At 39.9% G+C, this 14321-nt stretch overlaps 1 long non-coding RNA gene across 1 annotated transcript in view; it reads left to right on the top strand.

The window, feature by feature from the left end:
* LOC309965168 overlaps positions 1-12935 on the top strand; it is a 41112-nt gene extending 28177 nt beyond the window's left edge. The window contains exon 3 of the long non-coding RNA XR_014326372.1: positions 6133-12935. This is a non-coding gene — a long non-coding RNA (uncharacterized lncRNA). The remainder of the gene's footprint in view (positions 1-6132) is intronic.
* The last annotated feature ends 1386 nt before the right edge of the window (positions 12936-14321 follow it).

Below are 14321 nucleotides of genomic sequence, written 5' to 3' on the forward strand. Positions count from 1 at the left end.
GCAGGTAAGAGGAAGGGATGGCTGGTGGCTGGGTATTTGAGTTTGAGGTCAAATGTTTTATTGGCCCAGTCAAACCCAGACACCTGGCCACCACGTATCTGGGCGGTTATTACAGGGGAGAAGTTAAGAATGAGAACAGCTGAGAGATCATGGCAGGCTGGAGGGGAAGAGTGGGCAGTATCCAAAGAGGGAAAGCCTCATGATGAAAGACAGAGGAAAAGAGTAAGGACAAAGTTGGGGGTTACATAAAGTGAAGGGTGAAGAGAATCCCACTTTATTACACTTCCTTGCCTTTGAGAAAGATGGGAGGTAGGGGTTACAATGTGAAAATTAGGCAGTTTTAACTTCCTGTATGAGCCAGTTATTAGGGGTTTCTTGCAGGATAAATCTTAGAAACTGTCATTTAGTAGTTATATTGTCCCATTTTATTTCTTTAACATTTCTTATAAGGCAGATCCAGTGGTGATGAACTCCCACAGCTTTTGTTTTTTCAGGAAATCTTTATCTCTTCTTTATTTCTGAAGGACACCTTTGCCAGGTATAGAATTCTTGATTGACAGCTTTTTTCTTTCAATATTTTGAATATATAATTCCATTCTCTCCTGGCATGAAATGTTTCTATTTAGAAATCCACCACTAGTCTTATGGGGTTTCACTGTGTGTAAGTACTCTTTTCTCTTGTTATTTTCAAAAAAAGTCTTTGTCTTTGACTTTAGACAATTTAATTATAGTGTATCTCAGTGTAGTTCTATTTGGATTCTACCTATTTGGGGTCCTTTAGTCGTTGTGGATCTGGAAATCCATTTCTCTCCTCAAGTTTCAGATGTTTTCAGCCATTATTGCTTTATTTTTTTTCTTTTATTAAAGTATAGTTAATTTACAATGTTGTGTTAGTTTCAGGTGTACAGCAAAGTGATTCAGTTATACATATTTTTTTTCCTTTTTCAGGTTCTTTTCCCTTATAGGTTATTAAAAGATACTGAGTATAGTTCCCTGTGCTATACAGTAGGTCCTTGTTGTTTATGTGTTTAATATATAGCAGTATGTATGTGCTAATCCCAAACTCCTAACTTACCTCTCCCCCCTCACTCTGCTCTCCCCTTTGGTAACCATAAGATTTTTTTTCTACGTCTGTGAATCTATTTCTGTTTTGTAAATAAGTTCATTTGTATCATTTTTTTAGCCTCCACATATAAGTGATATCATATATTTGTCTTTCTCTGTGTGACTTACTTCACTTAGTATGATAACCTCTGGGTCCATCCATGTTGCTGCAAATGGCATAATTTCATTCTTTTTTATGGCCGAGTAATATTCCATTGTGTATACATGCATACATCTTTATCTGTTCATCTATCGACAGACTTTTAGGTTGTTTCCATGTCTTGTAAATAGTTGTGCTGTGAACATTGCATTATTGCTTTAAATATACTTTCTGTTTTCTTCTGGAATTCCCATAATGCAGATATTGTTTGTTTTGATTATGTCCTATAAGTCCCATAGTCTTTCTTCACTCTTTTTTCTTTCTTCTGTTTGCTCTTCAGACTGGATAATTTCAAATGTTCTGTCTTATAGGTCACTGATTCTTCTGCATGGTCAAGTCTGCTTTTGAGTTGTCTGTTGAATTCTTCAGTGCAGTCATTGTATTTTTTAGCTCTAGGATTTGTGGGGGTTTTTTTAATTGTTTATATTTCTTTGTTGAACTTTCTGTTTTGATCATACATTGTTTTCCTAATTTCATTTAGTTGCCTGTGTGTTTCTACAGTTCACTAAAATTCTTTAATTATTCTGAATTCTTTGACAATTCATAGATCTCCATTTCTTTAGGTTCAGTTTTTGGAGCTTTATTAGTTTCCTTTGGTTGTGTCATGCTCAACAAATTTTTCGTGATCCTTCATTCCTTATATTGGTATCTGCACATTTGAGTAAGTGGCCTCTGCTTCCAGTCTTTACAGGTCTGGTTTGGCAGAGACAGCTCTTTACCAGTCAGCTCAGTTTGGGTCTGTGCATATGTCTGCTGGTAACATCCTTGGGCAAGTGGGGCTTGCTATCAGGGTATATTTTGAGTGAGGCCACTGCCTGGGCTTTAAGGTCAGGGGTAAGGGGGTGGTACCACTAACCAAGAGCAGGTAGATAGGATTGCTGACTTTGTCCCCTGCTCCACGACTGCCTGGATTCTCTGGTCAATCCTAGTAGGCAGTCCAGACTGGGTACTACATTCAGAAGTAGATGGGGCTGTGAGTTAGCTTCTCTCCCCTGGTGTGGTAGCAAAATGGGTCCCAGGGCCTACACAGCTTGTTGTTTAGGAACCTGAATCAGGCAAGACTGTACACTGAATTCTCTGGCCAGATAGAGCCACTGGCTCTTTATTCAGGTGTCACTGTAAGCACGTGACAAGTAACAGTAAGCAAGGCTGTTGGTTGGGCCACGCAGCCACCCATGTGCTCTGCTGAGATGGGCTGAAGGCTGTATTCAGCAACAGTCAGGGCTACAAATTAGTTTTCCTACCCAGGCACAGGGGGAGAACCAGCTCCAAGGCTGGTAATGCTGTTTGTGGTCTTGACTCAAGCCACCTGTTCCCCAAGCTTCCTGGCCAAACGGCGCCACTTGCTTTGCTCTGCAGACTACCAGCTCTGACTGCCAGCTCTGACTGCTCAGCTATTTCCAGGCATTCTTGTCAGAAGCTCCTGGGTAGGGCTGGGAGCTTCACTCTTCAGTGGCCAGGACTATGACTCAGCTCTCTTGCCTGGGTATGGTAGGAGGGCAAACACCTGCAGGTTTTCCCTGTCAGGCTTTCTGGTCTGGAGGGGCCAGGAGCTGCACTCAGCTGTAGACCTGGTATGATTCAGCTCCCCTGCCTGGGAGTGGACGGAGACCAGGCTCCAGGGCCAGCAAATCTCTTCATTTGAGGCATGCAGACCTCATGCCACTGAGTTCGCTGGTCAGACTGCCCCGACTTGGTTCTGCAGATGAGCAAAGCTGCTGGTTGGGATTACTAGTTGGGTGCGCAGACAGGGACTTGGTCTGCCAAGATCCTAGTGCCGCTTATTGCAAGCCCCTAGCCCCCTTCTTCATCACAGTCAGGTGCTCAGTGGTCAAGCCCCACAGATTCTCCTGCAGGCCCCAGGGGACAAGACTGGAGTGGGGGCTCCCGAGAAGCTACCCACAAAATGTGGGAGCTGGATGTCCACACTGGGCTCTCTTTACCCCTAAAGGAACTGTAGGCGCAGGGGGACCTCCTGGCATGGTGCTGTGCTGTCCAGGGGAGGGGCAGTACCCTTCTAATGCAGGCTGTCTTGGTCTCTGTGGTGCGGCGGAGGCGGGGGTGCTTTAGCCTCACCCTCGTATTCTTGGATTCTCAGTGGTGTCTTGTCAGTGAACAGTCATCGTTAGTTCTTCTCGTGAAGGGGAGTGAAGTCAGGAATGTTCTATGTTGCCATCTTGGTGATGTCACTCTGAAGAGTTTCTTAGTATATGCAAATATGCAGTCACTGCTGTTTGAATTGTTTTTCATCAACATGTACTACTTTCAGCATTTCAGGAAGAGGAAGAATACAAATACTTCTAAGTAAAGGGAGGGGTGAATTTTAAAATTTTCAAAATGTGGATCTTATGATCTGCTTCCTTTCATAGATGAGAAGCTGTCTTTTTTTTTTTTTTTTTGCGGTACACGGGCCTCTCACTGTTGTGGCCTCTCCCGTTGCAGAGCACAGGCTCCGGACGCGCAGGCTCAGCGGCCATGGCTCACGGGCCCAGCTGCTCCGCGGCATGTGGGATCTTCCCGGACCGGGGCACGAACCCGTGTCCCCCGCATCGGCAAGCGGACTCTCAACCACTGCACCACCAGGGAAGCCCAAGAAGCTGTCTTTTTACATCTAGTAAACAATTAATGTGTGGCTCCCAAGTCCCAGGAACACTGCTAGACTCAGTATACAACAGTGAAAGAAGGGAATCCTTGCTCTTGTCAAGATCATGCTCTATGGTCATGAACGAGAGTGACCAGCACCATGTGATGTGTGTTCTCAAGACCCAGTGAGGAAACAAGAAGTCACCAGCTTTGCCAGACCCATAGGAGCTCACCAGGAGAAGAACAGGACACTCCAGATTGAGGCAACAGAAAGTCCAAGGGCAGAGGTGAAAAATGAAAGTCTCTGTGGAATCTCCCTCCGAAGGAAAGTCAACTGTCCAACTTCTCAGGGGTTTATCATGGAGAAACCATAGGTTTTAGAAGATGTCAGCAGGAAACATCACTTGTCTTTCCCTTAGTTGTATGATTTTTTTTCTTTTGCTTATTTAACCTATTTATGCTGGTAGCTATGCTAATGCTTAATTATATGTGAAAATTATAAACCAAAAAGTACTATATAGTTCCTCAGTGAATGCCTAAACTTACCAGAGAGGAGAAAGTATTCAGTTCCTAATTTTTTCAATTGAGTTTAATTGGCCTAGGTATTAAATTTTCTTGTAAGAGTTGTTATGTAATCCAAGTTTTGCCATGACTTCTTTCTTTTTATTCAAAAAGCTTCTGTTTCACAAAGTAGCCTTGAGATTAAGCAATCCGTAGTAATTCTGACACACCAAGGATAATACATTCTTAGTTGCATTGCATAGTTGTATTGATGAGACTTGGCATCACATGTACAACGTATGTGTTGCCATCTCTGTAAAGAGGTTAATCTCTCTTCATGTTAGGTTTGATTGAGAATGATTCTGTTTATAACTAAGCTCTAGATCATACTGACCCAGAATTAAATCTTTAGACTAAGTGCTTTATATGATGCTAAGTCCCTGTAAATTCGGTGAGTCTAGCTGCATCTGAAATACATACTAGCTTACCAATTAAAGGTGCTATGTATAAGATGTAAAACATCTTCTTAGTTGAGTGCTATGATTATAACAGTTTACAATCAAGACGTAATCCAGTTGGCTTGGCATAAATATAGTAGCATTACAGCACACAGACACAGGCATTCATGTTTTCGTGTTTGTTAGCTTAGAGTCAAAGGTTCATAGAGGGGTATCAAAGTCCATTTCAAAGAGAAAAGTCTAATTTTAGAAGCTTGCAGTTTACACACCAGAGCTTGCCTTTCAATAAATAGCTTGTGTAATCTTCCTGCTGGCACAAGTTGAAAAGTACATTGTTGGAAAGGAAAAAGAAAAAACTGAAGAGAAATGATAAACTTGTTTATGAAGAACAGGAAGAATAAAGTAGACATTATCACAGATTTAGTTTTCATATTTGGTTGCAAGCAACAGAAACCAACTCTAGCTAACTTAGGCAAATAAGAAATTGTTGGACACCAATGGGGTCACTCACAAAATCAAAGAGAAAGAATTGAACAACTAGACCTAGTCCCAGGGATTTCAAGGGCAGGAGTGAACAGAAGATATCTTTAGGGAGTTGCCGTTAAAATGACTGTCAACTGTTTTCCATCCTAGTGTACACTGCTCGAGTTTCAGATTCCTGGGAGAGTCTGATTGGCCTAGTTTGAATCACTTGCCCACCCATTGACAGTCCCTCCAAACTACATGGAATGTGAGGGATGCATCTCTAAGGAAGAGTGGAAACTGTGACAGAAACTGAGGATCACGGGCTTCCCTGGTGGCGCAGTGTTTGGGAGTCCGCCTGCAGATGCAGGGGACACGGGTTTGTGCCTCAGTCCGGGAAGATCCCACATGCCACGGAGCGGCTGGGCCCGTGAGCCATGGCCACTGAGCCTGCGTGTCCGGAGCTTGTGCTCCGCAACGGGAGAGGCCACAACAGTGAGAGGCCCGCGTACCGCAAAAAAAAAAAAAAAAATGAGCATCAGGAGCTGGACAGGGAAAAAACAGTGGATGTTCACTACACCACATAGCCACAATCAGTAGTAATGATTTTGCCCGACCAGAGTACATGGCCAATAGTTATTGGTATTTCTCTTCAGAAACATCTCTTGTCAGCTTTGTATTCATATGTGAGCTGTGGGGAAAATATTATGCCACTTTGATGGAGAGGGACCATTTCTCATGAATTTCAGAGTATCATTTTCATTTATCTTTGTAAATTGTCCAGATGGTCAGGAATTTATGATATGGAGTAAAAATATTCTAGAATCACTTTTCTTGTTTGCTTTTCGTTTTTTTTCCAGGAAGCTCTTACACTAGAAGTATGTCTTGCCAGAAAGTTATCATGATAATTCTCAAAAGGTGTATGTATATTCTTCTTTTCTACATCTCAACATAGAGAAAATATTCTTTGTCTCCCTGAATGGACTGACAGACTGTTTACATTTAAAGTCTGTTTCCTTAGAACTTATACCCACCCTATTCCTTCTCTACCACTTCTACCCTTCCCCTTGTTCCTCATAGTTCTTGGGCGTGTACTACTTCAGCAGGGACCTGGGGTGGCTTTCGTGAAACTAAACACAATCAAAAAGCCCAGGGAACAAGAATTAATTTAAATGTGTTAATTTAATTCAACCTTCTGCTGCAGCAGCCATTGAAAAGCAGTGGTCATTACTCTGTGCCGTGGCCACGGACCTCAGCAAGGACCACAAGGTGGCCAAGCACACTCAGTTTGTGCTGGACCAATCCCAGAGGTATATGGTTTCGCTCTGTGTGAGTGGTGTACACGTGGAACTCTCAAGGTTTCCAAGGACAAGTGGGCCCTCAAGTTCATGAGGAAAAGGGTGGGGACACACATCCGTGCCTAGAGGAAGAGGGAGGGGTTGAGCAGCTTTAAGGAAAACAGCTGCCAAGAAGGACTGAGCCTCCTTCCCTGAGGTACATAATCCAACCTTTACAGGGAAAAAGCATATACTGTTTGGGACATTAAGCCAACTGTGAATACTAGTGTTTTTCAGCCCACTAGCTAGATATAGAGGGTGGATAAGATACATGTAGTGTGTTCCAACCACAGACTAAAGGTTGTGCAAAGAGAACTTGCAAGAAGCCAAAACCCTGCAACTTGATTCTGCAACTTAAATTGTCCCACAGTAGACAGTAATACATTCACAATTAGAAAACTTCTATTTGGTTTAGTGATATCCCAACTACCATAGAATAGCAAATAACTGCTGCATGTGCCCAGACACAAAACTTTTTATCCACAGCTTGCTGTTCAGTTAATAAAAAGTTTTGTGAATGGGCATATACATCAGTTATTTGCTATTCTATGGTAGTTGGGATATCACTAAACCAAATAGAAGTTTTCTAATTGTGAATGTATTAGCCAGCCATGGATTTTGATCAATAAGTGGGAAATGAAGCAGCCTTTGTAAACATTAAGCCACATGCTCATTCAATCTTTATCTTCATATCCTAGTAAGTAAATTTGCTTTCCGTGTTAAACAACAGCAACAAAAGGCATACCAAAATCCTTGTATACCTTTGGGTGTAAACTTTTCTGGGGTTTTACATTATTATGAAGTCAAAGACAAATTTATAACTTCCTTGAGATAGCTAAAACTTACATAGCAACCTCTTTAAGTAGGGATAAATTATTATAAAGAAATTGATCCTGCATTATTTTCTACTCAGGACAGGGTTTTGGTTAAATACATTTTTGTTCTGTTTTAAAATCTCTTATACGTGCTTTGTCCATCTACTAGTTAGCTGCAAAGCAGCTGACCTCAGGCAAAGTTAAGTCCCTTGGGAAGTCCAGTACCTAGAGATAGGGAGACAATTTTGCTTGACATTGACACTATTTAGTTAGAAGTAACTATAAGTGTTTCGGTAGATCGGTGGAAATTGATTTTGGATGTTAGATAGTAGAAACTTCTTTTACCTTGAGGAGAACATAAATATTATCAATAATGTCCATTAAAGTATGCATAGGGGAAGAATGGAAAATAAGGCATAGAACTAATTCCAACCCACAGGGGTTTTATGAAGATTGGCTGAGGTAAACTGAGGAGTGTTACAATACATAATAAATTCTCTTTGGCCATTATAGCTTTTTTAAATTGTTGGCTCTTATTTTTACCAATCTGAGTTTTCATTGGCCTTTGTTTTTCTTACACAGTTAGAGGGAAAGGAATTATGATATGACCTTAAAAATCTCTGTGCCTCAGTTTTCTTCTAGTACTTCTTTATAGGGTTGTTGTGAGGATTAAATGAGTTAATACATGTAAGGCACTTAGAACAGTGCCTGGCACATAATAAACACTATTTATATGTTAACTATTATTATTGTTAAGAACGATCCAAATACAGTGCTCAAGAGTGGAGAAGTTAGAATTCTAATAGGTTGCTATAGTAACTTAGACTCAAAGCTATAAAAATTTAGCTGACCTTCCTATCAAAGTTCAGTGATAATTCTGCTACATAAGCCTCTGGTATTCTTTTGTTATATCCACTCAGCAAATGTTCATTCTGAACCTAATGTGTCGGGCAGTGTGCCAGGTTTTGTGAGAGCTATGGAGGCCAAATGGATATAGACACTGCCCTCATGATACTTAAATAAGAACAAAAATAGCTATAATAAAAAAATATGCTAAGTATAGTAGAAACTTGCACTCAGAAGAGGGAGAGATTTACTTTCAGTTAGGAAAATCTTGAAGGAAATAGCACTTGAACTAGGTCTGAGTGGATGTGACGTTCAGAGATGGAGTGAGGAAGAAACAGATTTGTCATTGGAGGACACGATGTGAGGAAAGGAGTGGGGAAAGGAGTGGGTCTGTGCTGGAAAGGTGGTCCAGGCTGTCTTTAGTTGTACCTTCCCTGTTGTAAAATGAGGGTGGAGGTGCTAAAAATGGTAGATACTGGTTGAACATAATACTGCTGCCAAGCATTTTGCAGGTATTTCACGCTTGTTACTGAATTCCACACAATAACCAGATGAGATAAGTATTATTTTCCCTATTTTAGAGGTGAGGAAAAGTTGTATACTTAGAAAGTAACTGCACAACCATTTAAGCACAGGAGTGGTTGATGGCAAAAGCCTGGGTTTCTTTCTAACATACCTGGCTGCCTCTTCAAAATCGCAAGCGATTGGTTGACAGATAATTAAACACATTCTACCATCTTGAGAATACTAATTGATACCAATTAGAATTTTCTTCATTACCACTTCTACAGTTTCAGCAAACAGATTTTCTGCCTCCAGCGTTTCCCAGAAACCCCTGGTAAGAAGGTTTGTCTTTCCCCAAGACTGTTTCTGAAAAGGTTGCTGGTGAGCATGCAGTGCGTGCAGAGTTGGATGGTCGTTCTGGCTGTAGTGACTTGGGGTCCCACATCTACAGGCTGGACCCTCTCCCTTTTCAGTATCAGATAAATAGCGTTATCTGTGTAATCAAGTTCAAACTCAGAATGGAATTCAGGGACTCTGTGCCTTGGCTCCATTCACTTCCTGGCTTTGTTTCCAGATCTATAAAATAGCAGTAAAAATACTTTTATATGCCTCAAGGTTTATTGTGGGATAAGATAAAATTTAGTACATGGAATACTTCATAAACTATTCACTGCCTTATAAATGTTGTTTCTATAATCATAGTCTTGTGAAACAGTTACATCCTCAGAGGATACATAGGGGTCTTTGTTCCTACACTTGAGTGGCTTCAGATGGCTTATTTTAGCTTCTCCTTTTTTCTAACAGACTCAACTGTCATGTCTTTGTATTGTCATTATGCTTCCCTCCAACAGCCCACTCCTCTCTCAATTTGCTTTTAATCAGCAGTCAACTAGGAAACCACATAATAGAACTTGCCGGCACTATGTCTAAAATTAAAGAAATTTTGTTCTTCTCTTTAACAAGGGGTGAGAGGAAATTTTTTTAAAATCTCAATTGGCTTAAAATTTCATATTAATTTTTTAAATCTTATAAGTTTTTAAGCATTTTTAGAAATTAATAATGCATGCACTTAATCTTTCAAACAATGCAAAAGAATATAAAATAAAAAAGATCTGATCCCATCCTCCCTTTCCTTCCCAACAACTCCCTAGAAATAATCACTATTTACTGGTATGAATATATGAGATAGGCACATAATGGTCTGCAACTTGCTTTTTTGACCAAACTGTTGAGCTTTTAGTGTCAGTACATTATTGGTTATTGCTACATAATAGAACCCCAGAACTTAGTGGTTTGACTATATTTATTACCTGAGTTCCTGTGAGTCAGGAGTTCAGTAGCGGCTTAACTGGGCACTTAGCTGGAGGTAGATTTGAGGTTGCAGTACTGGAGGCTTGAGTGGGGCTGAAGGCTTTACTTCTAAGGTGAAAAAACTCACAGACAGGCTGTTGGCAGGAGGCCTCAGTTCCTCTCTCTATAGGGTTGCTTGAGGATCTTCACAACATGGTAGCAGGCTTCCCCAAGAATGAGCCATCTTAGAGATTCACTAGATCCTAGAGAGAGCCAAGTAGAAGCAATCCTTTTTCTGACCTAGCCTCTGAAGTTACATCATTTTGCCATATTCTTTGCTGGAAGCAAGTTTCTAAGTTAGGTCCACATACAAGGGAAGTGAAATTAGACTTCACCTTTTGAAGGGAGGCATATCAAAGAATTTGTGGATATGTTTTAAACCACCAGAGTGTGTATAGCTCTCTCATTCATTTTCATGTTTGTGTTACGTTCCATAGTATGGAGGTACCATAATTTCCTTAACCATGCCCCCATTAGTAGATACCGTTACTCATCTAAACAGTGCTTCAGCGAATACGCACATACACCTTTACCAACTTGAGCTAGAATTTAGCCAGATACGTAAAAGTAGTTGTTGGGTTCTGAAGGTGGGCCAAAGGGGATGGATCCCTTAAAACTAAAGAGCTGGAATGCATGAAGGCATGTTTTGCCTTTCAGCTGTGTTCTGGCTAGATGGTTCAGAAAGATATTGGAGTTAGTCATTTCATGTAATCAGACTCATACAAACAGAAAACATCTCAAAATATTCTTGGTATTAAAAACAAGTTTAATACTATGAGAAATGTGTGAATTAGGGGTATAGATGTCAACATGAGTGAAATTTATTAATGTAATATTGAGTAAAAAAAACAAGAACAGAAAAATATATAGCATGATGCTAGTTATATAAAATTTAAATGTGAAAAACAGTAGTTTGTTGCTTAGAAATAGTGTACAGTAAAAATATAAAGAAATCTATGATAAATTCAGGGTAGTGGTTACTTGGAATGGACTGCAGTTGAGGAGGTACACACTTTTAGGGGGTTTCTTAATTGGCAGTTTTATTTCTTTATCAGAATAATGAGGACACAGATGTTGGTATTATTCTTTGTACTTTTTTGGTACATCTACAGTTATCACAATGAAAATTATGAGAGACTCTTGATTTTTAAATTCTGAGCTCTTATTTTAGCTTCAACTTTTGGTATTCAGTATATACATTTGTTTATTGATGGTGATTTTAGTGCAGTGAAGATAGTCAAAAATTAATTAATTTTTAGGTAAAGTTAATATCTAAAGTAAATACAGTAGGCTCTGGGATTCAGGTGGATTTTCATCAGGAGACAAGGAGCAAATCAATGAAAAGATTACCAGGCTCGGAGGAGTCCAACGACCTGTGTTATGGTCTGTTCACCACCATGTCTGACAGCGATTTGGAGCATTTAGTTAACTTGAGTCACAGTTTTCTCATCTGTAAATTGCAGGGAGCAAACCCACCTCTCGGTGCTATTATACAGATCACATGAAATTTTTTAAAAATTAAAAATATGAAAAGCACCTAGTCCAGTTACTGGCGCAGCAGATGTTCATTATTTTCTTCCTACTCCCACAGATTACTGCCATCATGATTCTGGTACCATGTCTAGCATTTAAGCAAGTATGTATTTTTGGTAATTATGTAAAGTTTGCGTTTTTCTTTTGTCAGGTAAGAAAAAATGTTCAGTATTAAATATTCAAATGCCTTTATACAATGAGTTAAAATTATTTAATAGTGGATTATAAACTGTACAGTTGTCATCTCTAGGGATTTCTTTTTGCTGACATTTGAGCAGACAGTTTTTTTGCTGACTGAATATCTCTTTGTTGTGTTGCTTTGAGCTCGTTAACGACCAAATTCTTATGTGGCAGCTGCACATTACACATGCTTATTCTCCATGTTCAGACCATAAATCTTCTGTGACTGAGTGACAACACCACCTGCAGAGTCTTTTGATGTTGCAGATATAGCACTAATAATGTTATTTCAGACCTGTTTTCTCATACATTTTAGCGCTACTGGGACAATGAAATGATATTTCAGGATATGAGAAGTTATTGTTATTGTTTTTTGTGTATTTTACAATGGAGACAGACTGGTAGTATTTGCTATATGTAGGATTGTAGAACATGGAACAGCAAGAGTATTCGGTATATACCCAGCTGAGGTTTGTTAAATACTTAGAGTAACTCTGAGTATGTTATCATTTTTTCTCCCTAAGATCTATTTTCTAGCTTATTCTTATCTAACAACATGTTGAAGGTCAACACTGGGGCAATGACACACTCACCCATCCCAACCAAAGCTTTTTGTTTTGGTGGCACTACTTTTTGTGACTGGCAACGGAACACAGTGCTTGAAAGCAGAGGCTCAGTTCACGTCCTGGCTCCTCCCCTTACTAGTTTGTTCTCAAGTCACTGAACCTCTCTGTACCTCAGTTTCATCTGTAAAATGGGGATGACCATAACATCTGCCTCTCGGGGTAATTATGAAGATTGCTAATATTTACAATATATTAGAGCAGTGTCTGGCTCAGAATGAGGACTGTTTAAAGATTCATTAAATAAACACATCAAATAAATATAGCAGACAGACAGCTGTAGAGCATAGAGCACACAGGACTGGGCTTGGCTCTGTGGGCTCATCCCAGATTGAATCTGTCCCCAAACAGTAAAAGACACTGTCCTTTCAGTCAAATTAGTTATACAAGCTAATAAGGATAAGGAGGAATATAAAGTATCAGCAGATGATGCCTTCCCTTTGGCTTAACCAAACCAGAAGCCTAGGGGTTAAGGGAACCTATGTCATTTTTTAGGGCAGAGGGCTGGTGGGACAAGGGTAGGGAGGGATCTAGAGGGACAAACAGAAAATATCCATCACAGTTTCTAAGACAAAGTGCATATTTATATATAGTGCATATATGATATGTAGATATGTGCATATTTCTATATAAATTTTCCATTATCTTCCAATATATTTTCTAAGTTTCTACAGAAAGAAGTGTGATCTCGGCATGTAACTGGAATGAAAAAGTCTCACAGTCACTTAAAGTGTATTTCCAGCATTACTACTTCCTGGCTTAAACAAAGGAGGAACACAGTTCATTTTCCACTTAATTCAGAAAAGCCATTCCAAGCATGGTAGGAAATGTTAAAGAGCTGATAGATAGAATTGATACTACTACCTCCGAGGTAGAAATGCTGGCAAAACTATCCGCCAGTCTTTATGCCATATGCTTCTAATCTGCACCAATAATTCCTGTTCATAAATAGATATATGGAATTCTCTTTTTAGAGTAATAAATCTATGCCTAAATCAGGTTTTTCATTTTTCTTCTACTAGAGTACCATTGAGCTCACTCTGATGTTCACGTCTTCAATGGGAGGTAAAGCTGATATGGAATTTTCTGAATAAGAAAAGTGGTTAAAAGAACACTTCAAAAGAAACCATTGTCTAACAGACTGGACACACATTGTCCTGGGGAGTTGAGGTAGCTGAGAGATGATGAATGAACAGGCTTTAATTCTCTTGGTGATTTGTTGCTAGAGGACCATTTTAAATTTCTTCCCTGGAGCCTTGAGAAGGTAGCTCACTTGCCTCACAGCATTGGGTTAATTCTGTGTTCAGGTACACAAGGGACCTGATTAACCCTGGTTTGACAATTAGTTGTTGGTAGCTAATAACTAATTATTCAGGACATGAGGACATGAGGTTACATTTTTGTAACCTTCCCTCCCCCTCCAAAAACAATATATTCAATAAATTCACATAGGGGAACTTTAGCCTGCCTATGGTTGGGAGCCAATTTTGTTTGCCCGACTTTTGAACCTTTGAATTTAATGAGGGGTTGCTGACACTTTCTCCCATTCAACAGCTAGGAATTTAGTTTTCCCAGATTTGCAAATCAGGATCACCTTTACCCAAAACACTGTGTGGGAGGTGGAATTCTAAGATGACCCCCCCAGTGACCCTCACCCTTTGTCTTATTCCCTCACCCATGAATATGAGACATCATTCCTGTGATTATGTTATCTTACCTGGCAGAGGGGTTTTTGCAGATGTACTTAAGGTTAGTAATCAGTTGATCTTAAGATAAACTATTGAGTGGGCCTAGCATAATCATATGAGCCCTTTAAAAGCAAAGAGTTTTCTCTGGCTGGTGGCAGAAGTGGAAGCGGAGAGATT

Source organism: Leucopleurus acutus (genome assembly GCF_964270905.1).
Source record: "Leucopleurus acutus genome assembly, chromosome: 8".
NCBI lineage: Eukaryota > Metazoa > Chordata > Mammalia > Artiodactyla > Delphinidae > Leucopleurus > Leucopleurus acutus.